General features: G+C 34.2%; 1 protein-coding gene and 1 non-coding gene across 12 annotated transcripts in view; one reads left to right on the top strand and one right to left on the bottom strand.

The window, feature by feature from the left end:
* Nucleotides 1-27,541, bottom strand: part of SOX6 (SRY-box transcription factor 6) — a 556,391-nt gene that overhangs the window by 382,254 nt on the left and 146,596 nt on the right. The window lies entirely within an intron of this gene.
* Nucleotides 2,824-2,895, top strand: TRNAA-AGC. Its single transcript has one exon. It is a non-coding gene; the product is annotated as a tRNA-Ala (tRNA).

The following is a 27,541-nucleotide window of genomic DNA, read 5'->3' as shown; positions in this document are numbered from 1 at the left end:
GCTAATCATTAAAAATACCTCCTGGCATTTCTTTGTCTTCAAAGAAATACCCCTCCATTTGCCTGCACACATGTGTAAATGCAACATACACATTGGCTTCCGCTTTTCTTGTAAAAAATATTTTAAATGGGTACCAAAAGGTGCCCATTCTCACTTCATGTGATTTGGGTTTCCATCCAAGGGGCTTGTGTCCCCTGCTTTATCACATGGTTTTATTTAAGTTACAGTTCATTTACTCCAAATTATGGTATTTCATTCTTATAAATTCACATCTGGCTCCTTATTTTTGGACCCTAAGATATCAGACAAAGACAGGACCCATTAAATGTCATCAAGTAAGTTTTAACTTAGAACAGACTTAGCAGTGTGTCTGTTAATTATATGCATTTAACCATCTCAGATCCATTTGCTGAAGATTATTAACTACTTTGAATCTTTAGGAAATTAGAGAAAAATAAAATGTTTAAGTCTAAAAAACCTAAAGAGATTATCCACCTAATCATTCCTGGCCCTTGGAAGAACCTAATTATACTCTCCAATCTAAACCTTTTTGGAGGGGTAGAGGTAGAGTGAACATTAGTCTTGGCTTCAAAACTATATCTAGGAATTTTTTTAAGTCTTAGTCCCAGCTTCTATCTGATTTCTGTCCCAGCTTTATTAGTTATGAAATGAAGACAATGACCCCTGCTTTAACTATCTCACAGTGTTGCTGTCAGAATTACATAAGATAATGTATTAAGAAAATTTTTAAGTATAAGGAGTAATAAAAATATAAGGTACAGTAGTATTAATAAAAATGGCACCTTCTATAACACAAATGAGACACTCTATAAATCCTTTCAACAGTAAGACTTTTTAATTAAATTCTTTTTTATTTCCTTTTTTATCTCCTTTTCTCACACCACGAAACAAAAACAAAATTCAGCATAATCCTTTGGCCTTGGACTTTAATTACAAATGCCAACAAAGATTTACATAGAATACGACATAAGTATATTCTGACATTTTGAAAACCCAGCCTTCCTCTCAGACTGATTTCATTTTCTTTTTTCCTTTTTTATAACCTTTTCTATATTCTCCTAAAAAAAAATCAAACTGCCTACCAATACTATAGCAACTATTTCACAACTATGAATATTTTAGTTGTAGTTACCCACCTTGAAACTCATAAATAAGTGGCCACATGGTTTTCCTATGCTAGAGTACCACATATATTTCCTCAACTTTGTGCCCGATATTTTTCCAGATTTTTAGAACCCATTATACTTGTTTCCACATTAAGATTATAGATACTGGGGCTATTCTACAAGTTTACAATCTGAAAGCTCAGTTCTTGCATGAGGAATATAGATTCCACAAAATGAGAACACAAAAGTGAAATACTGCACTGAAAAACAAGAAACAACAATGAATAAAAATGTTCCAGAGCTAGATGGCAAGAAACAAACAAGGTCTTACCACCTCTCTCACCCCAAACTTAGGTAGCATCAAGTTGTATAATTTTATCTAAGCATTATATACAAACTAACCCACAGACTCCATTTTTATGCAGTTTTCTTTCTTTCTCTAAATCTCCCTTTCTTCATCTTTCTCATTTACTACATTCCTCTCCTTGAAAACGACAGCAAATATTTATTGAATACCTGTAATATATAAGACATGTGTGCTAGATACTAGGGAAAACATCTGAGAACAAAATAGGTAAGTCCAGAGTGAATGACAGACATTAAACAAAAATCACACAAACAAATACATACTTTAAAATATCAGTATCTGCTATTATTAAAGGGTGGGAGGCAAGATCTTTGCAGGCAAACAAGATTTGAATTGGAAGGATCAGGGAAGACTTCTCTGAAGAAATGACACAAACAGCGATCTGAAGGATGAGCATGAATCACTCTGAAGAATAGTGGGGAGAAGTGTATTCCAGTTGAGAAGACAGCATTATTTGAAGGCTTTGGAACAGGAAAAGACTTGGAGGATATAGATTAGTATAGCAGCTGAATCAGAAAGAGCTCTTAGGAGAAAGGCAAGAGCTGAGGCTGGCAATGCAAGGCCCTGGACCAGAGATTTGCAGATAATGTTTAGGATTTTTTGTTTTTATTAAAGTGTAATAGGAAGCCAAGAAAAGGTCTTTCTTATATCTCAAAGAATAGTAAGTGGAGTTTTTCTTCCTACATATACAATGAATATGAAATTTCAGCATAAGTATAAAGAAAAGCATGGGAATGATAAACACCAGATTCTAAAGAATGGTTACCTCTGGCACAAAGAAAGGAGACATAAAATTGAGAAAGAGTTCACAGAAGGTTTCAACTGTACTGGTAACGTTTCATTTCGTACACTGGTATTTTAACCTAATTTTTGTACAGTTTTGTGCGACTGAAATTTTCATAATAAAAAATTTTTTAAAGAATTAATGAATACTAAGAATCACCAGCTCATTTCCTTCTCCTCTTCTTTCTCAGGCTCATATTAAATTTTTGCAATTTTGAGAAAGACAAGTACACAGAATTTAGGGATCTCCCTTCTTATACACTTTGTTTCACGGGCCTTTTTTTCTACATTTTTAGCATTAGATGGTAGAGGCTCTTTAATTAGCTTATCTTTTGTTTTAGCATACACTATAATCCGTGTAGCTTTCCAACAACCACAGAGTTAATATGAAGTTTAAATGAGATAAAGCATTTAACATAGCATTTAGCACACAAGAGTTCAATTAATTTTAATTATTGTTTTTATTATTTCACTTACTATAGTTTATATTCCCAGTCCTAAATATGGGACAGAACATTAAAACTTAAAAAAGCTGAGTGTAATGGGGGAGGTATAGCTCAGTGGTAGAGTGCATGCCTAGCATGCATGAGGTCCTGGGTTCAGTCCCCAGTACCTCCATTTAAAAAATGAATAAATAAACCTAATTACCCCCAAAAAAATTTTTTTAAAAATAAATAAAATAAAAAATAAATAGAAATAAATAAAATGTAAACTTTTTTTAAGAAGCTGAGTGTATATGGCCAAATGGTGCTCTGGAATTTTGAATTCATATGTACTATATATATTCAAAAACACATACACAGACATATTAACACATATAACATATACTTCCTATATTTATAGGTTTTTTAAAAATATACTTCTCTGTGCTAATGTAAGCATTAAGTAACAAAATGTTAATTTCAGGCCTCTGTATTGCTACTAAAGAAATACCTTTAAAGAAAAGGTTAAAACCCTGCATTTGATGGTACACAATTACAATTTAAGGACAGTTTAATAAGTTAACTTCTCCTAAGTACAATGCTACACTGGAATGTTTTATGATAGCATAAAGCTGCAATAATATTCAGTATGGTCCATACTATGTTTTAAAGGCTCATTTTTGTAATATCAAGTAATTCATGCAAAACTTCAATTTTATAGAATTGAATATTGACATCAAAATTTCTCCTACAACAGGAGAAGCAGTCTTCAATGAAAGAACATTATTAAAATCTTTTCACTTAATTTCCTTTGTACAAATAGCACAGATCCTCTCATTTCTTTCCTTCCAATTCACAAATACAATAAAAGCTGTCTTTAGAAAGGTCCTTAAATTAAACATCAGGATGAAATGAGTGCCAGGACTCAGAAAATAAGAGAATTTATGACAATTTTTGTCACCTAAAAGTCTGAAAAATATCTCACTGAATCTTTATGCAAATATATTTTAAATTATATTTTCATTTTCATACCTAAGAATCTAGAACTTGCCCTTGTGAAAAAAAACAACAGTTTGTCACTCAGTATTCTTCAGTTTGAGGCTTGGACTTAAGACTGTTAATAGGAATCATTCCTCCATGGCCACTTCCTTGTTCTTAATCACAAATTTAATCATGTGTTTTTATAAAACTTCAAAATTAAATATATTTATCAACTTGTGTAAATACTTTTCAGTTAACTTTTACTGATAGCCTACGTGGGGATCTTATTAACAAACACATTTGGAACCTTTTAGATTTGTTCCGGCAGCTTGTAAATTGATATTAGGTTTAATTGTTTAAATACATCAACATTCAAGGCATTTTAAAAAATTGATATAAAAGATTAATCCCAATTTTTGTTTTACTTACCAAGCTCTGCCATTCCACCTCACTGCCTGAACAATATTATCAGCTCTTCGGATACTCATTCTTGCTAAGTAAAAGGATATTTTTTTCTCTAGCTGGATTAATAATCAACTTTCTAGATAGTTCATTTGTAATTCTCTTCTGGTTAACCCTTAGCATTACTGCAGTCTGCCCAACTCATGCTAATCAATTTATGACGTGGGAGGGAAAGTGGAAATTCAATTATGCAGATAACAAATGGAAAGTAAAACTGAGGGACAGTGTAGATTAGGCACAAAAGAACAATCGGCCTTACATTTTTACTCTAAAAAGTACGAATCTTTATGTTAGATACTAAAAAGCACTCAGGTCATAAACACAAGAAACAAGATAAAAAAACATAATAGGCTTACAACACACCAGTCCAGTGCATATCAGCCCATTGTTTTCTGCTTTCTTACATGCAGATAAATACAAATCAGCTCTGACGAAAACACATTTTTCTCTCAATAGAGAGGCCTGACTCTCAACCTCTAAATTCCTCTTTTCTCAAGGGCTGTGATCACTTGGTCCCTTATTCCACAAGAAGTGCCATCCCCGACTTTATGGCAATTTTCTTCAAATATGATCTGTAAATACTTGCATCAGAATAATCTGAGGCTCTTGTTTAAAATATAGACACCTGGGTCCCACTTCAGAAATCCGAAGCACCCCAGGGTTTCTTACGTACATTAAAAATTTGAGAGCCACTGCTCTAGGATCATTTCTGCCCTCATCTAAAAGAGACTCCAAAACAATCCTTTAACTCAGAATGAAATTAATTATTATTCTTGCTTCCAGTTTGGCCTTGACTTTTTTGCTTTGATTCCAATAACTAGGATTCTACTTTCGTTTTCCTGTATCTGAGTGCACTAGTCCATCTAATACCATGACCTTTCCATGATCTTGGTAACCTTCCACTTGCAGACGATGCAGAAACTGGAATCTCTCTAACTCCACTTGATGTCTGTGGCCATATTAGCTGCCTAAATCTCTTAAGGCTCACCTGTCCTGGACTTTTCTTGCTTTGTCTGCTTTATGGAACACTTTAATCTCCTGTTTTATACCTCTCTTTCCCATACATGAACTACACTTGTTAGTGTTCATTGTCCAGTCTTTCACCTAATGCATTGCATCTGCTATCTTAACTTTCTCCCACGGCTGTGCACACCCCAGTGGATCCCTACCAGTCTGATATCTACCTGTTATGATGAACAGGACTTACTTAGTCTTATCGAGAGATATGAAATGAACAACTAGCTAAAAGGTGAAAAGACAGATATGGCAGCCAGTTGTTCCACAAATTGCTACAAAAGCCCATGTTTATAGTCAGAATAAGACTACAGAAAAAGAAAAAGAAGAACCATAGAAAGCTAAAGGAAAGTCTAAGAGAATTGGAATAGTAAACCAGGTAAAGTAAAATGAAAATAATTATAATTCTAGTCATTTCCTTTTATTTTCATGGAACCTACTAAGAAGGGTCAACAAAACAATGATTATTTAACCTGGAGAGAAGGTACAAATGACTAAAAGAAAAACAGTACTAGATTAATAGAACTCAGAAGACTTGAGAATTGCCATCATTCAAAAGTCCACAAATGACAAATGCTGGAGAGGCTGTGGAGAAAAGGCACCCTCCTACACTGCTGGTGGGAATGCAGTTTGGTGCAGCCACTGTGGAAAACAGTATGGAGATTCCTCAAAAGACTAGGAATAGACTTACCATATGACCCAGGAATCCCGCTCCTGGGCATATATCCAGAAGGAACCCTACTTCAAAATGACACCTGCATCCCAATGTTCATAGCAGCACTATTTACAATAGCCAAGACATGGAGACAGCCTAAATGTCCATCAACAGATGACTGGATAAAGAAGAGGTGGTATATTTATACAATGGAATACTATTCAGCCATAAAAACTGACAACATAATGCCATTTGCAGCAACATGGATGTTCCTGGAGAATGTCATTCTAAGTGAAGTAAGCCAGAAAGAGAAAGAAAAATACCATATGATATCACTCATATGCAGAATCTAAAAACAAAAAACATAAATACAAAACAGAAACAGACTCATAGACATAGAATACAAACTTGTGGCTACCAGGGAGACAGGGGGGTGGGAAGGGACAGACAGGGATTTCAAAATGTAGAATAGATAAACAAGATTGCACTGTATAGCACAGGGAAATATATACAGGATCTTGTGGTGGTTCACAGAGAAAGAGAATGTGACAATGAATGTATGTTCATGTATAACTGAAAAATTGTGCTTACACTGGAATTTGAAACATTATAAAATGACTATAACTCAATAAAAAAAAAATGTTAAAAAAAAAAAAGACTTGGATTCTAGTGGCCTCTCTACCACTTCCTAGATTTATGATCTAGATTAAGTCTCTAACTTTTCTGTGCCTTGGTCCCTAAACTGGGCATAATAAACCATGCCCTATAAATCTAAGATTATTTTGATAATTAAAAGAGATCACATTTATTAAAGAGCTTTGAAACTATAAAGACCATATAAATATTAGGGATTATTGTAGCTACATAAATTGCTATTATATAAAGATTATAATTAACATTTATCTACAAAGGATATAAAGTGGTGATTGTTTTATATTATTTTTAAAGAAAAATACAAACTATACACAGTGAAAGAAATAAACAGGAGTTTGTGAAATGTCTTTCCTAAAAAAAATTCAAGAATAAGACCAACATCAGTTAGGAGCAAAATAAGGTAAAATCATTCCAAAATATAGTAAATCAAGTTAACCTGAGTTTGCCCAGATTGGAACCATACTTTGAGTCTTACTCAAAAGACTTTTAGACAAGGAAAAGGATCACTGGGAGTTACACCGTTTACGTCTGTCATCCAGAACTATCTCCCCAAAGTTAGTGTTCAGAGTGACTTCAAGTGACAAAAGCTTTAGCATATGTTGCAAGACATTCAGACTGTATCCAATATGGCCTATGCAAGATTCAGTCAAGTGCCATGACTTAACTGGATAATGTGTACATATAAACATTGAGGGAAACAGAAGTCCTTGGCCAGTGTACAAATTGGTTTACTAGAGTTGCCTATGTGAAAAAAGAAAAAGAAAAAAAGGATTGATTCTTGACTTAAAAAATAGACATTCCCATCTTTTTAAGTTTTAATAAATGCATTCAACAAATATTGTTGAGCACTTACTAGGTGCATTTTAGGCATTGTTCAAGACACCAAGGAATATAAGTGACAAAAACAGTCAAAAATTCTCCATATCTAGAGCTTATATCCTGGGATATACAAGGGGGAAATGGTAAATAAATTTAACAGACATGCAAATTACATTGTATGTTGAGAGTTGATTAAGGCAACAGAAACAGATTTACATTAGGGAAATCAGGAATGTCTGAAGGGTTACAATTTTAAAATAGAGTGGTCAAGGTAGACCTCAACTGAGAAGATGACATCTAAGCTAAGACCTGAAGAAGGTGATAGGGTTTGGCAGGGTTCTATGGTCATAAATGTTTTTTTCCATTAATTTTTAAATTTTACCACTTTAATAATAAGTGGAAGATATCCTCATAAATTGACTTTCACATCATAATAGTGAAAAGTTGGGAATCAATAATTTAATGGTAAAACAAATTGCAGTACATCCATATGATGGTATATGATATAGTCGATTAAAATGCTATTTTCAAAGATGTGAAAAGGTCCAATAAAACTATTTCTTAAGTTTAAAACTGTATCTACAGTATGATGCAATTTTTGCCCTTTTTTCCATTTGCTCAAAAATCATTTTTCAAGTACCTACTATGAGCCACGTACTGTTCTGGGTACTGGAGAGAGGGCAGTAAACAAGCTAGACATGTTCTTTCTTCTCATACACACATAGATAAAAGACTGAAATGAAACATACCAAAATGTTTCTAGAGAATACATTTTTATTATAAAATAATAAGGTGAAATAACAGATTATTTTATGTTTAAATATAATCCAAACTTTCTAAATATGTTCTGAACTATCCAAAAATAAAATGTTATTTATACAGATCTAAATATTATGGTTCATATTTGCCTTGGGCTATTTCTTTGGATAAAGCACAAATTTACACATAATATTCTGTCAAATGTATACTGCATTTTTCAATCATATACTAGTTCTTATATCTCACAACATCTTATAAAGTTGAATAACATCAGGTCCCTTTCTACAGTTGCAAAAACTAAGGAACAGAAGAGTTCACTAATTTATCACACTGGAAAAAAAGTATTTAAATTCTAAGTTATAATAATGTGTATGAAAGTATTTTACACAGTGCCTGGATCAAGAAAGTTTACATATATTGAATGCTATGCTAGTCTCCCCAGTTATGCTGTTTGTTTGGTTTTTTGTTTGTTTTTTGTTTTGGTTTGGTTTTTTTGCAGGGGAGGGAGGTTGTCAATAAAAAAAAAAGTTTAATTTATTTAAAATGGAGCTTTAAGAGTTATACAAAAAATCTGATCTGAATCCCAATCCCCACCACCACCACCACATGTTAGCTTTATTTCATCTCCCTTCTACCACTAAAATGATCAGTAGTTAGACGTGTATTTATAATGTGTCTTCATTCTTCCTTAGTAAGTGGCATCTATTTGTCTACCTCTAACTAGAGTTACCTTGGGTAAGTCATTTCAGCATTTTTGTCTCACTGTTCTTATTTTTCAAATACAAGAACTGGACTAGATGATCTCAAAAGTAAGCTCTAGAGTTCCATAATATTATTATTCAAGTCCATGAAGTACCTACAATAAATTAAATGAACACAACTTCCCAGAAAAAGAAAGCCTACAGCAATAAGAAGAGTTGGCTAGAAAAAGTAAGAAAACAAAGACCTGGGATTAAAAGAGAATTTGAAAATCTCCCTAACCCCCTGGACCAAGTCCAGCTTCAATTACACAAAGGTTGTTTGGGAACAATAGAGAAGAAGAAATATGAAGTTTCCTTTGATCATCAAAAGATGATCTTTTTCTTTAAAAAGATAGTATTCCTATATTCTCGCTGATTCTAAAAACATATACACACATATACACAATGCACATACACACACACGCACACAAACAACCACAACCAAATATTTTAATATTGATACAGAAGAAAAATAAGTCACTCATTTTGCTGAAATAAAAGTATTTCAAATCCAGAGAGAGTGATTTGGTTTTGAGGAATTTTAAGAAATAACACCATATTCAATCCTGTTCTATCACCTCCTCTATAATACAAAACCCCCAATAGCTCTTAAAATTACTAGCATTTTCCCATGTACAGAAAGAAAAATGTGTGTTGCTATTGCAGCAACATCTAAACAGTATCCTGTAAACTTTCTATGATGGAAGTCATAGAATTTATGATAAAACCCCATAGAGTGGTGAAACAAATTTCTTTCATATTTATCATTCATTTTATCCAGTGTGCATTTGAAAGAAAACCTTTTAAGAACACCAATAATGTGAGAAAGCTACAACAACTAAATTTATTGTTAAGTATCACATCACTGGTCCTCCTGGGAGTTCAGGAAGAAAGCTTAAATCACATTTCCTAACACATTGGAGAGCTTCCCAGAGATGTGATGGCCCACAGAGGCAAACCACCCAAAGAACACTGGAATCTCAACGACAGTGACAAAGAAATATCACTTCGTTTAATAAAAACAAATTGAAGTTACCCTTTTATTTTTTTTTAACAAAGTACAAACTCTCTCTTACCCCATTTTTCTCCTTTCCTTCCCCCACCCTTTCCTGTTTCACCTGACTAAACTGTAGGTATTTGTTCCACCACCTGACTTAGGGGCAGGCTAGAAATATTAGGGGGGGAGGGGGAACAATCTACCATTGTTACGTGAGACAACAACCTTTCATGTCCTTGAAGCTCACCATGACCTTTCATCTTTCCTATCCCCAATGGTCTCTCCTAACAACTAAAACTACACTCAGTTGGGCTGAATTCCAGATTGTCATAAAAAGAACTCTGTCCTTTCAAAACAAAACCAATTTTTACACCAAGGTGGGGGAGAAACACAAGTCCATTGTTCCCTCACAGATGGAAGTTGGAGTTACTAAGGCAACTGCTCTAATCCTCCTTTTTACCACCTTTTTCACATCACTGGCCTATCAAGTATGCTACCTTTTAACTCATAAGCTCAAAAGCTGGTAGTCTAACTGGCTGCCCTAATTAGCTACGATTTTCACACTACAGACAACATGATGAGCTAATCGAAATTTGCAAAATAATGACGTACCTCCAGCAAATATTCCTCCTCCTGAGGCCCCGTCTTAGAATAACAATAATGAGACCATTATTAGAGAAGGGCATTAAAATGCTGCACTGCTGCTAAACAGAGAACTTAATTGTTCTGGTCTTGTCCATTGAATCAACAACCTATTGTTGTGGACTTGAAAAATAAAGGACTGGAGAATGGGTGCCATGATGATTGGTCTGTGCGACCATACCGGCACTCTGTAGAATTGTTTTCTTTTGAAACTCTTGATGGACTAGTAGTTTTGTTTAAAAGTAACATAAAAGGCGATTGTCTGGATAAAAAGTCCTATTTATTGAAATCCTTAGAAGCAGTTGCATGGATTTGTTCGTGACCCCTGAGATAAAAACATAGTGACCATAATAACACCATTTGTAGAAAGCCCTGTTACCACTGCCTACAGTAACATAAGATAAGAGAGTCTTTTCTAGCTACTGTAGGAAGGAAGGAAGTACTTCTGAGCAGAAAGCAAGAATGATAAAAGGTCAAATACTGGGTAAAGCTCATTAATCTCTGAAAGAGAGACTTTTAAAAATAATGCTAATTTAAGAATTCTGCACAATTGCTACAGATTCAAGCACATGTAAAAAGGCTCACAGCTCTTTTTTTCTCACTTTTGAGCTTCTTTCCTTTAGTAAAAAGAGGATTAAAATTAAATAATTATTAAATAACTGATGTAAGATGTCTCAGGACAGCATGCAGAAGAAGAAATCTGAAGGTTTCCAGATAATTATTCTCATGGTCATCATCAGTCTATAGCAAGAATAATAAAATACTGAAGTTAAAGGTTAACTACTGCAGGATTCTTAGCAGGAGAAAAGCGCTATTTACACACTGTAGAAGTGTCTTCTATATGGAGCCACAGTACATGTTTTCTGTAAAGTCAGGACAGGATTTTAGTGCTGAGTTGTGGTAGGAGGGAGTGTACCTTTTTGTTACTAGGTATTTGGGATGATGTCTGTTTTTTATCAAGTGAAATCTGCATTATATAAAAATGTATTAAATTGTAAATAAGACCTCTTGCTTCATTCAATCTGTGCTTTGCTTCATTTATCTTCATCTTGTTAGGCTAAATTAATTAACAATCTCACTGTTGCACACTTTCTCTTTTCATTACATCAAATAATGGCCCGTATATGGAGAAAGCCCTCACCACGGGAATTCTGCAACTCCACTGCTAAGAGTTTCTGTGTATCAATGCAGCAATACCAACTAGATACATTCATTTTACAAGCATTTATTAAATGTACTTTTCATTGTTAACAACCAATTAGGCATCTAAATTCTTAACACATTATCAATAGAAAACCATTTTTTAAAAAGTAACTAAGCTAGAAGTTGCAAGATACTATAAAAAAGGAGGGGGGAGTCACATTATATATCCACAACCAGATTTCACCATCAATATCACCCAAAATAAGAAGAAACACATGCAAATTGAGCAGGTATGTTTTCACAGATACAACACAATATTGCATAAAAGGTTTTAAAGACACACCCCAAGCTGTCTGCTCCTTGCTCTGGAATGTCTAATGTGTGATAAATTGGATGATTAGAATTTCATTGGTAAATCCCATTATTTTAAATCTATAAGAGTGAAATGTGTTAAACTCTTTTGTAAGTTTTCTTTCAACCTGAAACACTGTGGCATCTGGAGCTATGCAAATGGACAAAACAGTAAAGTCCCTTTTTAATCTTTCCCTGATCAACCAGTGCTGCTTTCTCCAATCACAGCTTTGTGCGTGATATCTTTCTGCTAGCATTTCTTATTTAATTAAAACAGACACTGACAGAAGGACATGGATTAGTACTGTAATGATGCATTTACTTAGATTAATCGGAGGCTCCTTTTAGAGTAATGGCTTAAACAAAGAACAAAAGGAAATTGTTATGAAACAGCCTTTTATCCCAGGCAAAGGTCGCATTATGAGGTTTTTAATTTTGTCAGCTTCTGTTATACTCTGCCTTGCTAGTGGAACATGAGAAGTGCTTTTACCCCCAATAAAGCCAGTTATTATAAAAACAGCCATTAAAGCTGCAAATTAAAATGTCTGATTTTAAAACAGGTTACTTAGCTTTCAGAATCCTCTAATTAGCATGTTGTGCATTGTTGTGCAGAAAAGAAGACTAAAATGCTAATGACCTACCGCCAGGTGACCACACTGCTGTGCAAAATAAGGACCTTTCCAAGTAACATGATGAATTAACCAAGTACAGGTTCCCCCATCCAGCAGTACCCCTTCTCTGAGTACAGGTCCAGTTGATGCAGAGCCATAACTGATAAGATGTGTTCAGTAATGCCCTGCCTCTGTCCAGGGGACTGATTCTCAGCCAGCTACTTTCTATATACTCACTAAAAAGCAGACTTCTTTCTACCACAAAAGAAAGTGAAAGAAATAGCAATACTATATAGAGAGTCTGAAAGTAGAAAAGACAGTCATTTGACTTCAAAACACAAAGAAAGAATTAAAGCACTATGCTTCTAACAAAACTACCTCTTGGCTCTTTTCATCCAATCTTTTCCTTCCTCTAATATGTTGGACTTGAACAGTACAAACAAAGTTAAGATTTTAAAGCTCAGCCTTCAATTACAACATTCATTTTTACACTATGCCATCTTTAAATGGCCCAAAGATAATCCAGCTTCCTTTTTCCGAGCCTCATTCTTCCCCTCTGTTTTACTGCCTCCACTCACTGTCACCCCTTCCTAGTCAAAATTTGCTCTTGCAAAGGATATATTGGAATTTGTGCTTCTTACCATATGAATTTAACTCAATTACTTGCACAACTTACATTTTCTGCCTTCTCTCTCTTTACGGACTGAATGGTTTTGTGCCCTGTAAGGCTAACATATTTTAGCTGAATATATAGACTGAGTGGGGAGTTATCTCCAGAGTTCCTAAAATTAATCCACAAAAAACATACTCCACTTTAAATCAAGTTTCACCCAAGCACCACTGAGTGAATGAATCGAGGAATTTCTTGAAATTAATCAATGTGAAATAAATACTGTATTTGGAACAACAAGAAATCACTCAGGATCATCTGTGACATCTGCCAGCGTTAGGTTTAAAAAGAGGTTACCTGAGGTTGTTTCAGTTATCTGTGGCCACAAGAATGCTGCACATTTAACCACCCCAAAACTCAGGGGCTTAAAACAATAATCATTTATTTAAATCATGTGTTTGGAGGTCAGCTGGGCATTTCTTCTGGTTTTAGCTGAGCTCACCAACAGTGTCTTGTAGCTGGCTGGATTTTGGCTGATCTAGGATGGCTATGGATAGGACAACTAGAGTAATTCGACTCTCCTCCATAGGATGCCTCATTCTCCAGCAGACTAGCCCAGGCTTGTCCTTCTCGTGGTGACAGAAAAGGGCAAGAGTTTGAACAAAAATGCACAAATGCTTTTACAAGCCTCTATTTGTGTCACATTTGTTAACATCCCATTAGCCAAAGCAAGTTAAATGATGGATCCCAGAGGCAGAGGTAAGACAGAACGCCCCATCCAGAGTGCAAGGGCACTCTGAAATTTCATGGCAAAAGTTATGATACAAAGGAAGGATGAAAAAGAATTGGGACCTTCAAAGTAACCAATCTTAGCAAAGAAGTCAAGGTCATTTTGATGATTCCCAAAGTTCATAAGTAGAAATTTCTGTTTTGTGCCATTTTAATGAATGTACTCTAGACGGCTATGCAAAATTGATACCATTTATATTTCAAAGAGTGACAAAAACTCTCTAAAAAACAGTAACAAACAATCATACCTATTTCCATTGATTTCCAATTTTAAAACTACAAATATAAAGCTATTTTAAAATATGACCTTTACAAGTTCACCATTTATTTTTGTTTACTAACTTGTTGTGACTCAGTTATCCCTCAATTAAAGGTTCCAAAACTACAAAACTCTGTATCTCAGAAGCCTCACTTCCACCCAGAGAAGCAGCTAAATTTAAGGAAATACCTCATGGATGCTGGATCTAGAATTTTCTTCATCACTGTATATCAGAAGTATAGATAGCTCCATTCCACAGAATATCATAGTCCTTCATCACAGCAGACAGCCATAATACCAGTGTTTAAAAAAAAAAAAAAGCTTTTTTTTCTTTAAGCCAGTCTCTTATCACTCATATCTCTATTGTTTTTCTACTATCTCTGTGAAAAAAGAAAGCAAAGAAAATCTTTGGTCTCACAGATCTATATGACAGAGTGTGTCCTAGAATAAGATAATTAAGAAGCTAATTTTAAACTCTGCAGATTCTCTGTTTTTGACCATACTGAGGCAAAAGATCAATGAGGAAAGTATTCATGATGGTTGCACAAATTTCCCAGAGTTAATCTGGCAGGGGCCCTACACACAGTTCTAGGGAGATACCTAGAACCAGCTACCAGTCTTTCCACTCAGAAACACTCGTCCATCAGGTGTAGGAATGGTTACTGGGCAGAATTCCTAACCCCCATGGCAAGGGAAATACTATTCTATATAGAACCACTCAACAATTATCTCTGTGAGCAATTAAAATAACCAGTGAAGTGGGTCTCCAAAAGGAGCCTTCAGCCATTCCTTCATTTGAGCCAGCACTGACAATGAAGGCTGCCAAAGCTGGCACTAACACCCAAAGAACAAGAAAGAAAGGCCAGCAAACTCAATCTTGCATCCAAAGATATTAAAAAGGAAACTAAATGACACAGAGAAAACTATCCTTAGAATTAACCAATGAATGAAGAACAGAAAAAAAAAACAGCATAATAAAATGTTTTTTAAGTCTCCTTTACTTTTCCACATTCCTTTACAACTTATTTCAATAATAATTTTGTTAAAAAGTAATGCCCTAAATCATGGTTTGCCTTTTATAAACAAGGATGATACCTGGCAAAGAATGCAATCTGCGCTGATTTTCTAATGTTTTGATCAACCAAATCTTCTCACCTGGTCTTCAGCAAGTATCAATCATTACAGCAGTGATCCAAGGCCATGGAACAGAGCAAAGCTAATAGGTCCATATAAGAATCAAGACAAGCATTGTGCCCTCATTAACACTGAGTTCTAAACAAACAATAGGCCCCAGTTCAGGGAGCTGTATTAATTCTTCTCAACAGAAGCAGCTTGAGTTTAACTCAAAAGTTCCTTTAAAAGTCTCTTTGCTTTGACAGAGAGGCAAAAAGAAAGAGAAACAAAAGCACCTGGGTATCAGGAAAAGAAAGGGCCTTAGAGAACAAGAATGAAAAAGAAAAGCTCGAACTCCTTAAGAACATGATCTTTGAACACCCAGTACCTGATACACAGTAGGTGCTCAAAAAAAATTCTATGAACATCTCAACAGCTGCAAGAGATGCAGAAAAAAAACTACAGAAAACTTAATAGTTACTGTTAAGATGTTAGGATGCATTCCCACAAAAGAAACTATATCTTCCCTTAGTAAGCGTTTCAGGCTAATTGTGAATGCAGTATCTCAACACCAGGAAGAAGACTATCTAAAACAAGGCCCAAATGGCAGCTCTTACTCAAAGAAGGTAAGACACACTAGGGATTCTCCAAGTGTCTGTATGGGTCATGACAAGCTCTTTGTGATGGAAAATAGTTGATTATATAACATTAAATGAAAAACAACATACAATGAATCTACGCTCTGATTACAGTTAAGTTAAATTATTTCTTAATACGGATAAGAACTGAAAATAAGCAAGTAAAAATAAAAACGACAAATTGTGAAATTGTGTGAGAACTTTTTTCCTTATTGTTTTAGTATAAATGTGATTTTTTTAATTTAACAAAAATAATAATAATGAAAATATATGTGACCACTACAGAATACTATCCTGTGAGCAGGTTTGGGTAGGGGAAGTTATTATATAGTCAGTAAGTGACTAAAAAGAAAGAATGATCACCACATAGAAAGGTTATAGTAAGAAAAAAGGAATGACTATTAGAAACAGGTCCTTCCTTAGGAATTTTATCCATTTTAAATTTTATTTCGTCTGGTCTGCAAACTTGGAGGTCAAGGTGAAATCCTACGTAATGATAGATAATAAAACTTCAAAATCCACTACCTCTGAGAAATTCCACCCATATAACTAAATGTGCATGCCATTCCAAATGTGCTATTGTCTGCATGCACTCTTAAAGGTTAAGGCTTCTGAAAAGTTGGTTTGATCTTAAAATGGTTCTATGAAGGCCTTACTCTCATGAACTAGTTAGCACCCGAACTTCTAAATGTGATAGTTTCCTAATGAGAATATCAGTACCCAAGGGACTTAGATCTGACACTTTCAGATCTGAGGGACACATCTATACCCTATAAGAATTAGGGAAAAAAAGTGCCTACTTAAAACCTTGGCACTTAAAGGTTTTCCAAGTAAAAAGACCAAATTTGATTGCAAATATACATCCTTGAATAAAAGGGGAAAAAAGGAGACCTAGTATCTATTTTAATGTTGGAGGTTTTTTTTTAATTTTTCTAAGCAATAAAATCTTAATATAAAGTGGTCCAGAATGTTTTTAAAAGAGATGATTAAATATCAACCTAGTCCTTACATACATATTTCAAACAATGTGAAAGATAAAATGGATACCTCCTAAAAAGCCATGTAACAAATATAAATTAAAAACATTGCCCATTTAAATATGACTTACCAAAGTCAAGTAGAATTTGCATAACTATATATGGAGAATAAATTTTCTTCCAAATTCAGATTATTTTTTCTAAGAAAACAGCAAAATTTGTACTATAATATCCATTTCTGTTTTGTGTTTTCCATACTAGGGAGAAGATCTCTAATTTAAAGTAAAACCATTAAAGTTGATCTTCAGTAGAATTAATGAATAGGACTAATATACAAAAATGTCACAAGGAGAGGATATTTCTTCAAAGCTTAGGTAAATAAAGTACTCTCTCTGATTCCTGCCCACATTGTGTATCTAACGACAATATCAAACTGCAATAGACAAGTGAATATTTAAAATACAGACAAATTTCAACTTCTTTTATTTAGGAAAAAAGGAAAACTGCATTTTTAACCTATAAAAAATCCATAAACTCATTCTATTTTCAAAACAAAAAAGTCTGGAATTTATCTAGTTATATCACTTTATTTGCACTTTATTCTTTGACAATACTAAAATTATTTCAGTTCAAACTATTCTTGCTTAAACAGTAATGACTTTCATCACATAATCCATACTCATTCACACTCATGGAAGTTAAAGTGGAATAAATAAATTGTACATACTGGATGACTCAGTGGATATCAAAATATATCTCCAAATCACATATATCTATCCACCGTATGAGTTGTGCGTCAGTTGTGCAATTCTGGTTACATTTGTTAGAATACTTCAAGTTGTAAGTGATAAAAACCAACTCGAAGTAGTTTTATCCAAAAATAATTTATTGGCTCAACATAACTAAAAAGAACATAACTGAATAGTCCTGGCTTCTGACACAGCTGGACTCAGTGTGAAGATGATGTAATTAGGAGGTGATCTCTCTTCATCTCTCATGCAGGTTCTCCCCCTTCAGGGGCAAAAACGACTATACACAACACCAGGTTAGCAATCACAGCAAAAAGACTATACTTCTTTCTCAGTAATTGCAGCAAAGATTCCAGGATTAAGTCTCACTGGCCTGGCTTGAATACCATGTTTATTTCTGAACAAATCACTGTGGCCAAGCTTATGGAATGCCCACTCCCTATGACTTGGAAAAATAATGGCAGTTCTTTTCTTTTTCCAATAATTATTATAGTGAAGCAATTTCAGGGGAAAAAAAAAAAAACAATTGCAAACTCTTCATTGTAATAGTAGTTGCACAGCAAAGGTTTCTTTGAATTGTTTCTAGTAGTCCCAAAAGAGGTACTAAAATTATGAATCTAGCCATTCTTAAGGCAAGAGAGAACAAAAGGATTTTTCTTTCAACAACTTTAGTTCCATTCTCTCACTTCAGAGAAAGCTATCCAAAAGTACTCTTTCTATTAGCTCTTGTTAAGTTTAAATCCTCAGAACACTAGCAAATATTTATAGAGGCCTATCTTGAGCTACTTTTTCTAGAAATTTCTATTCATGGGTCCCCAAGCACTACAAACACTGCTTTGGAGCTCAGGTATAAACATGTTTCTCTATAAGGTCAAGGAAATCAATACCTTTATTTTGAATGAAGGTCCCATATAACTTATTTATCTTGATTTTTATTTGAAAAGACATAAACATTTTTAAATGCATATGCAACAAAAGAACATGTTAAACTATTATTAGCCATTTGTATCTCGGGTTCAATGTGATCATCAAAAATTTTCTTGAAAGAAAGATTTTATATCAGAAAATGGAAGGAGAGCATAAATGCAAAGAAAGCCCAGAGAGTGGAAAGCCATTAAAGGTAACAGTGGCTAAGGCATCTCTTAGCAATAGTCATTGATGTCAAATTCATTCACACAGTCATTTTACGCATATGTTTAGATGACTGACTATGAGAAACAACTGTGCCAGAGCCAGTACAAAGAGACATGGCATAGCCCCCACTCCAGAGTGGGGATAGAAGGAACATGAGCAGTAATGGTTAGAATATGTCAATTTCTCCCTGTCCCACCATCACAAGCTCCAGATTTTGCTAAGGGTCAATAACTAGCTTCACTTTTTTTTTAATGTTTTATTTAACTCATCTACAAATTCAAGAAACTACTTCTTCTCTAACTCCCAGGATAACATGGAAACAGTAAAAGCAATCACCACATATAAGAGAAGTTAAATACAAGAAGAGCAATATACATTTGGTAAATTATGAAAGGACTAGGAGTGTGAAGATTTTTTAAATTTTTAATTACTCCATAATTACATACTGAGGTGCTTACTGAATAGTTGGTACTATATGATCATGAAAGTTATTTAAGATGGATTTGATTTAATATCCTTGACCTTAAAAAAAAACTTTTTATCAGAAACTAAAGAATGTCCACAGAAACTATTAAAAAGACAAATAGTGAAAAGTATAAAAAGAAATACAAAATACTATGGGAACTTAAATGAAGTGAGATCAGAGAAGATTATATAAGCTGGGCCTTGAAAGATGGATAGAAATTCTATAAGTAAATATGTTTGTGAGAAATATTTCACATAGAGGGAATGGCATGAAATGTATCAGAAAAGTAAAAATTGCTTCTATACCAATCAGTTCAAAAGTATCCAGATAATTTTAGATGAAGATATCCTATTCATACAAGCTATTTTAATATCCTACCTTTTTTAAAACATTGTATTATTAAGATTAAAAGATTTTGAGAGTTATAAATAATGCATGCTAGGATATTTTGGCAGTTATCATATTCAAAATGTAAAAAGAATGGGATTCTTCATATATTATCTGTATCTGGCATTATAAGCCAAAGATACCCAAGATACATGCTCCATTTTTTATTATTTATATTTTAGCAGGTGAGCAATAAAATATGGAGTAAGCCTTCACACATAATAGGAAGTATGTTTTAATGTTTGAGAGGCTAGACTTGTAAATTGCATTCTTAATTTGGCAGGTAAAATCTGTATCTCCTCACAATAAAAAACAATTAGGCCTTTGTTACCTTGTGGCCAGCAAATAAAATATATACCATTTGCACAAATACACCGTTAACTACACAGGCAGAATAAATGACTGATCATGAGGGATACTAACAGACCTCAAGATTATCTGGCAGTATAAATGGCATGGCATTGAGCAAAATAATAGTAAAGAGAACCTACGAAAAAATGTCTCCTGACAATATAAATTCCTGGGTTAAAAAAGCAAAGCCTTGAGGAATACTAATGGGATTCTGGGATAGTCCGTTTTTTTAAATATTCAGCATAAAGTTTAGCACATATGACTTCCCAATGGATTTTTACCACTATGTAGCCATTTAAAGAACACACACTCACTCTACTAGCCTACCTCTCCATGCAATGAACATGATCACAAAGCTTCCTCCATAAGTCATTAGCACTATAGCTGGTTAAAGTAGAACTGGAGACAATCTGTCGTGCATAGTGTAGTCAGCTTGAAAAACCCACCTTCACATTTAGGACCAAGTGCAGACTAGTAATTCATAATCAGACTTTAATAGAAAGAAAATGCATGTCCAGAAAAAGAGACTCTTACCAAGCTTCCTATAGACTAATATGCCAACCTTTCCCACTAGTCAGCCTCATGCTTCTAGCAATATTCTTTAGCAAAGGAAGTATAAAACTACAGATAGGTACAGAATTTTCCAAGATGTCTTCTAGTCTCTCTGGTACTATAAAATTTATTTATTCTGAATCCTAGGCAGTTTTCCAAGTATGACATTTTAGAGGATCTCACTGCCTTCCAAAATATCAAATTTTGAAACCTGAATGCTATCTGACAATTTTTGGAAACAACTGATGGCTAATTTGGACCAGCTGAAAAAGAAATATTATGTCCAAAATTTTTCAAATTAAGGACTCCTCATTTCAATATATTACCAGTTAGACCCAAAATGTGAGCTTCAAGTGTCCACAACACTAAACATTCCCATTTGCATCTTTCAACAAATTTATACCACTCTTGTTAAAGTTTCTATATTCTCACTCATCCACTCAATTACTTATTCAACAAATCTTTATTAGATGCTTACTAACTTTCTGCCAAGCACTGTAAGTGACAAGGAACCAGAGGTATTTCTTTCCACTTTGGGGGCTATGGAATTTATGGCAGAACATCACAATAGTGTTCCATAGAGCCACTAACAAGTACCCTAAATCTGAGCTAGTAATTGGATGGGCAGGGTGGGAAACATGGAGACAAAGATGTTAATGGAAACAATGCCTTCTACTTCTCACAATGAACCACAGAATGAAAGGTCAGAACTACTTATGTAAATTTGATGTCTCATATTTGTGCCCTTGATACTGGACCAATTCACCTACCCTAAAGCAAGATTTGCTGGGAAAGATGAGTTGTTACTCTGCTTGAGGAGAGGAAGTAAGCTGCTTTTGATGAGAAGGAACTAAGCAATAAGATGCAGAACTAAAAAATCCAAACAAGCCTTAAAAAAATCTATATATTGGCCCTTTGAGGCTAACTATGACTATCTAATTTATGAGAAAGCTAATGGCAAAATATTTACTTTGGGTTCCATCCAAACTATAACTACACTGCTTTCTGGCACATCCCTGTCCCTTGCCCATCCCCTCAACCAATGGCATATTGTATTTCCTATCTGAAAGGCCCAGACACAGGGCTAGAATGTGACTAATTCAGCAAAAATCCACTACTACTATGGGGTAGTAAGTGGTAAAGAGGTCAGAGAGATCCTTGGCAGATATTTACAATCCCCAGCCAGTTCAGGCTTTAGTCTAACAGATGATGCCACAGTTTGGGGAATTTAAAAGAATTCTCTTCTTCAAGAGGCCCAAACTCTACACTAAATATAGAGAAAGGTGGAATAGGATAAGAATCAAAATTCAACAGAGGGAAGAAAGAGGAGGAAAAGATTTTACTACAATTTTCCAGCAACTTAATTTGGAAAAAAAAAAAATAAGACGACGAATCCATTTTAGAATTCACTTCTAATTCTCATATTTGAATGTATTTCTTATTTTTAAAAAGTTAAATTCCACAACCATTTTTATAAAATAGATGTAATGTAAGTATACCCACAAAGTACAACCCCTAAACCTTATGCAGATACTAGTACAAAGGAATTGCCAACAATTTGAATGTGTTTTCAATTTTTAATTCAAAGTGATCTCTACTTTTAACTCTCTTGGTTTATATAATTTTTAAATACTTTGTCCATTATAAATTATTTCTCTTAGCTTATTCTGTAACAAGCATTCTCTCACTGGGTAAAACATCTTGAAACATTCTCTAAACAAACTGAAATTTCTGATGCCACAGCTTTAAAAAGTGTGATGAAATTATGAAAAAAAAAAGTGTATTTCCTGGAATATTCATCCAGTTACTTCTTGCACATCATTCTATGCTTGTGAATGCTGAGAATTTTTCATTTTTATATTACAGTCACAGACATCTAAAAATGTATTTTGCCCTCCTCTTATAACCACCATATCCCATAAAGTTACTGAAACTATGACCACAAGGTAGGGATCATGCCAGTGAGAACAAAGCGACTTGATCTCAAATACTCCTGAAGTAGGAAGTACTACTCTACCTCCTTCAAATCAAAATCCATAAAATAAATTATTCTAAACAAGTGATATGGTAGTTATGGTTAATTTACTTTCCTCTGCTTTCTAACAAAGTAAGAAGCAAAAATAGCCTAGGATCCAAATGCACTGTAAGAGGAGACTGGAGAATTTAAGATCAAGAATTATTATCTAGACAACATGGGACTGCTGCTCAGCCAATGGTAGCATCACAAGGTTAACCATCAACTTAAAACAAATGTCACCAAATATTTCTATTGTCAAGACAGAATATAACAATTAGCCTTAAGAAAAGTGCATCAGAAATAAGAGAAATGGGAAGAAGTGATAAATGTCTAGCCTGAGACCAACTTCAATCTGGCAGGCTTTCCCACATTTTCCTAATAGCATTCAGTGGATCAGATATCCTTGGCTCTCTCTCTTTTATTACTTTGGGATTCAAAACAAACAAACAAACACTGGTAGACAAAAAGTGTGCATTGTGGTTTAGGGAAGAAGGGGACCTGAATGCCAGGCTTCAAACAGTTAAGCACAGGCACCTTTAACTAATATGGAAAGTTAAACAGAAATTCTTTACAAGCTGGCACCCGCTCACATAATGAGATACATTGTCAGTCCGCACTAAGTGAAATATTTGTGTTGCCATGCAGCTAAACAAATGCCTTTTTTCACTTTCACTTAAGACGGCCTCCCACTCCTATTTCTCTAGACAGTAGAGGCAGGCCTAGCAGGGTAACATGTGCAGTCTGGGCAGCATGTTTCCTGCCACCCCACAAAAGGAGTATTTATATTAGTATTCCAGATTGGTGGGGAATTACAGAAACTCCACACATTAAAACCAATGTAAAATTTCTGCTATTTTAATATCTTCACTTTTCAATCAATGTAACTTGGCACAGAATGAAATAATACAGTAGCACTAAAATCACTAAACATTAAAGAGTGTGGCAACATTTTTTTCACATCATTTGCACATTACTATTCATGATGCTACAGAAATCTTCTATATAAAATATGATGAATTCACAAGTATGATTATCAAATTTATGGTGTGTGCTCACTACACCACACATTATGGTTCTGTAGCTTATTTGCCCTGAAGTAACAAAGATTTGCATAGAGTTTAAATGAGTATGGTCTATACAAACTATAGTTAAAATATTATTACAGTTATATGCTTTTCTATATAAACCAGTAAAAAAAATCATATTTTGTTGTTCTTTAGGGCAGTATTTTATTACAATTAAATGAAAAGCTTAGCTCTGCTATTTCTCTGAAAACAAAATCAAGACCAGAAGAGACACACAGTTCAAGAATAAGACCTGAAAACCACAGTGAGAAATTATAAAAATAAAAAAATTGTAAAGCCCAATTAATGTCTAAAGCCTAATAACTCAAAGCCTAACTAAATATTTTGCTTTATCTCTAAGAGTATTATTTCTCTGAAATGAAAAGAAAAAGAAAAATCTTCCCAAGTATCTAACATCTATATAATAATGATGAAACAAGGATAACTGAATTTTTCTTGTCCTTAAACTCTTGTTTGGAGCAACCTGATATTTTAAACCTCATCTCCAGAGCTCCCCCATACTTACTATCAGTAGTATTGTAATAGCTGACTACTATCTGCCTAATTCAAGTTAAGGCTCCCCTAAATCTTGTAAGTTTTCCACATAGTTCAAAGTCAAAGAATATTCCAAAGAGCTATTCTCTTTGGGTTTCAGAAGCATTTTTACATTAAAGAAAAAAATGACAGGATGGGATCTTTACATTTTTTCTGAGATTTCTCAAGGTGAATCAAATTCAAGTGTAATTCTCCAATTTTGTTTTTAAACATTACTTGGGAAATAACATATTCTATGTTGAATAACTGACAGTTGTCACAAAGGTAATTATTCTCCTCTTACTCTGATCTTTTTAGACGCTTGCTCTAGTGAAAAGTTAAACCATGCTTGAAATAAAACAAACAAGGGAAGAGATGAGAAAGAAAGAAAGAAAGAAAGAAAGACAGAAAGAAAGAAAGAAAGAAAGAAAGAAAGAAAGAAAGAAAGAAAGAAAGAAAGAAAGAAAGAAAAGAAAGAAAGAAAGAAGGAAAGAAAGAAAGAAGAAAAGGAAAGAAAGAAAGAAGGAAGGAAGGAAGGAAGGAAGGAAGGAAGGAAGGAAGGAAGGAAGAAAGAAAGAAAATAAAAATCCCCAGGGTTAATATAAATTGAAGAAAAGATTAAAAAAAAAAAAACTAAGACTGATGTGCTAAAAGAAGACAAATGAACTTAAATATAGAACAGAAAAAGACTCACAGATATAGAATATAAACTTGTGGTTGCCAGGGGGCAGTGGGGTGGGAAGGGACAGACTGCGAGTTCGAGATTTGTACATACTGACATTCACATATAGAATAGATAAACAAGTTTCTACTGTATAGCACAGGGAAATATATTCAAGATCTTGTAGTAGCTCATGGTGAAAAGGAAAATGTAAATGAATATATGTATATTCATGTATGACTAAAAAAGTGTGCTGTACACCAGAAATTGACACAATATTGTAAACTGACTATAACTCAATAAAAAAGGCTCAAAAAAAAGACTGATGTGCTACAATTATGCAGATTTTTTTTTAAAGAATTAACTTTTTTTTCTAGTCTAATTCAGGATTGTGTTTGCTTTCCATGAGTATCTGAAGAAAACTCTGTAAACCCTTCCAAACTGAGACAACAGCAACAAACTACATTTTCCAAAGGGAAGTCTAAAATAAGTGAAAATGTGTATTCCTTTCCATTTTCATAAAATTTCAACATTGAAGTTGACATTTAAAGATGAATTGTTTCTGTAGCAAAGGGGTATGTTCAATACATCTCCCCAAACACATTCAAGTACATCTTGTCAGAACACTGTCTAGTCTAGTGTTAAACTCTTCTAGTGAGAGACAACTGGGGAGCAGAGGTAGATAAAAGCAAGATTGTGACTCTAAAAGATTTCTCACAAACTATTTTTTTAAAACTACTTCTCTTCAGTGTTAGGACTTCTTGTATTAAGATAACTGAATGAAAAATGTTTATATTGCATTTTTTAATCTCTCTAAAATATGAGAGAAAGTTCAGTGCTTATTAAGAGGTAATTAATCTTTATGGTCAATTACTGCTCAGAATATTGCATTATTTGGCTTATCCCATACCTATATCACAATTACTTATCAAAGATGTCCATAAGTGGAAGAGACAAAAAGGACCAAGGACAGTGTGTCTTTCAAGCTTAGAAGCACTTAGCAGATACCTGGGCCTCCAAGGCCTAACAGATTTAACCAAGACTTTTCACACAATCAGGTAAAGAAAGTCAGGCTAGTCAGCAGATGTCCTATTCAGATAATAAAGAGAATATTTTAGTGACAATGTGAGAAAAAAAAAAAAAAGGATACAAACCCATTGAACCATGTCTCCCTTTTTGCCCTACAGAGCTCAACCTCAAATCTAAGAGGAACATTATCTATATCCTTGGGCAAATATGAAGACAAATGTACATATTTAGCACCAAGTACGTCAAAATAAAATACTTAGAGGAAATCAGCATAACACTGTTAAGTAAGATAACATGTCTGAATTCTCTCTAAAGATTTGAGAAAAATACAATGACAATTTTGATACTCTAGTCTCACAGAAGAAAGGAAAAGATTTCTGCAATATTGCTGGACAATTTATTCTTGATTTCATTTCTAACCTAACATTAATATCTACCTAGCAATTCTAATTTAATTGCATAAGATATAGAGAATATGCAAACAAGAGATAGTTATTAATATTCCAGGCTGTTCTATTTCATATCCCCAAAGAGGCCAAAGTATTGTCATGTTAACAAAACTAACTTCAGCATTTGGTAAAGTCACATCAGTTCTTGTATGTCAGCCTTTGTAATGCCCATTTACCCAACTAAATATATTCAGAAAGCCATAATGATGAAGAGAACCCCATAATACTATAGAAACCAAGTTGGAGTATAGTTTTGACTTGGAATCAGGGGGGAAATGGCTGCTCTTATTCTTTTCAGAGGTCAAGTTTAAAGAATGAATAGTTTTCAGTTATCTCTGGTCACATTTTAACCGAAAAAAAAAAAAAAAAAGCTGTGAATGAAGAACTTTACAAAGGCACTGTTAAGTATCAGAATGGAAGCACTGTGGGAATTAGTTAGGACCAGTTTAGACATTATTCAACTTACTTTCCAACCATCTGCATCAAATATGCTTCATTAAAACAGAACCATGTGGAAAATAAGCTAGCAATTAACACAGCTTCTACACCTACCTCTAACATAGTAGATTTCAAACTTTTAGTGAAACTGACTAAACTACTTCCACGTTGCTGCTATGCAGGACTTGGCAGCAGTCCCTAGACTTGCCTCATCCTCCATACCAGGCCATTTCAAGATATTGCTGAGTTATTGAAATAGGCACATATGAAAAATATCAAATATTTTGTCACTTCCCTTGCTATTGGTATGGGCCATTAAAACAAACTCAGGCACATTGAAACAATCAATGTCTCAAATGACAACTAATGCTACATGCACACTGGCACTAGGTTTAACTAGCTAAGGAGAAGGCACCCAGAAAGAAAAGTTCCACCAACTTACCCAGCCATGCTAACAGTGAAGGCTACATCTACCCAGGAAAGGCTCTTTACTCTATTTATTCATCACATGTATCATTTTCTGCCGCTACCACTTTAATGCAAGCCATTATTTTTTCTCATCTGCCTCCTAACTAGTATCCCTCCGTCCACACCTGCTTTTCTAGCTTATTGTTCTCCTAGCAGAGTGATTCTTTTAAAAGTGGAAATCATCTTGCTTCTTAAAACCTTCAAGGGCTTCCCATTTCACTTAGATAAAAGCCGGAATCTTCACCATGGTCTAGAGGACACTACTTGATTTGGCCACCAACAGTCTCTCTAATATTATCTCCAACTTCCCTTTTACTCACTCATTCAGA

The sequence above is a fragment of the Camelus ferus genome, chromosome 10 (assembly GCF_009834535.1).
Source record: "Camelus ferus isolate YT-003-E chromosome 10, BCGSAC_Cfer_1.0, whole genome shotgun sequence".
Classification (NCBI taxonomy): domain Eukaryota; kingdom Metazoa; phylum Chordata; class Mammalia; order Artiodactyla; family Camelidae; genus Camelus; species Camelus ferus.
This window is presented reverse-complemented; position numbering and strand designations above follow the sequence as displayed.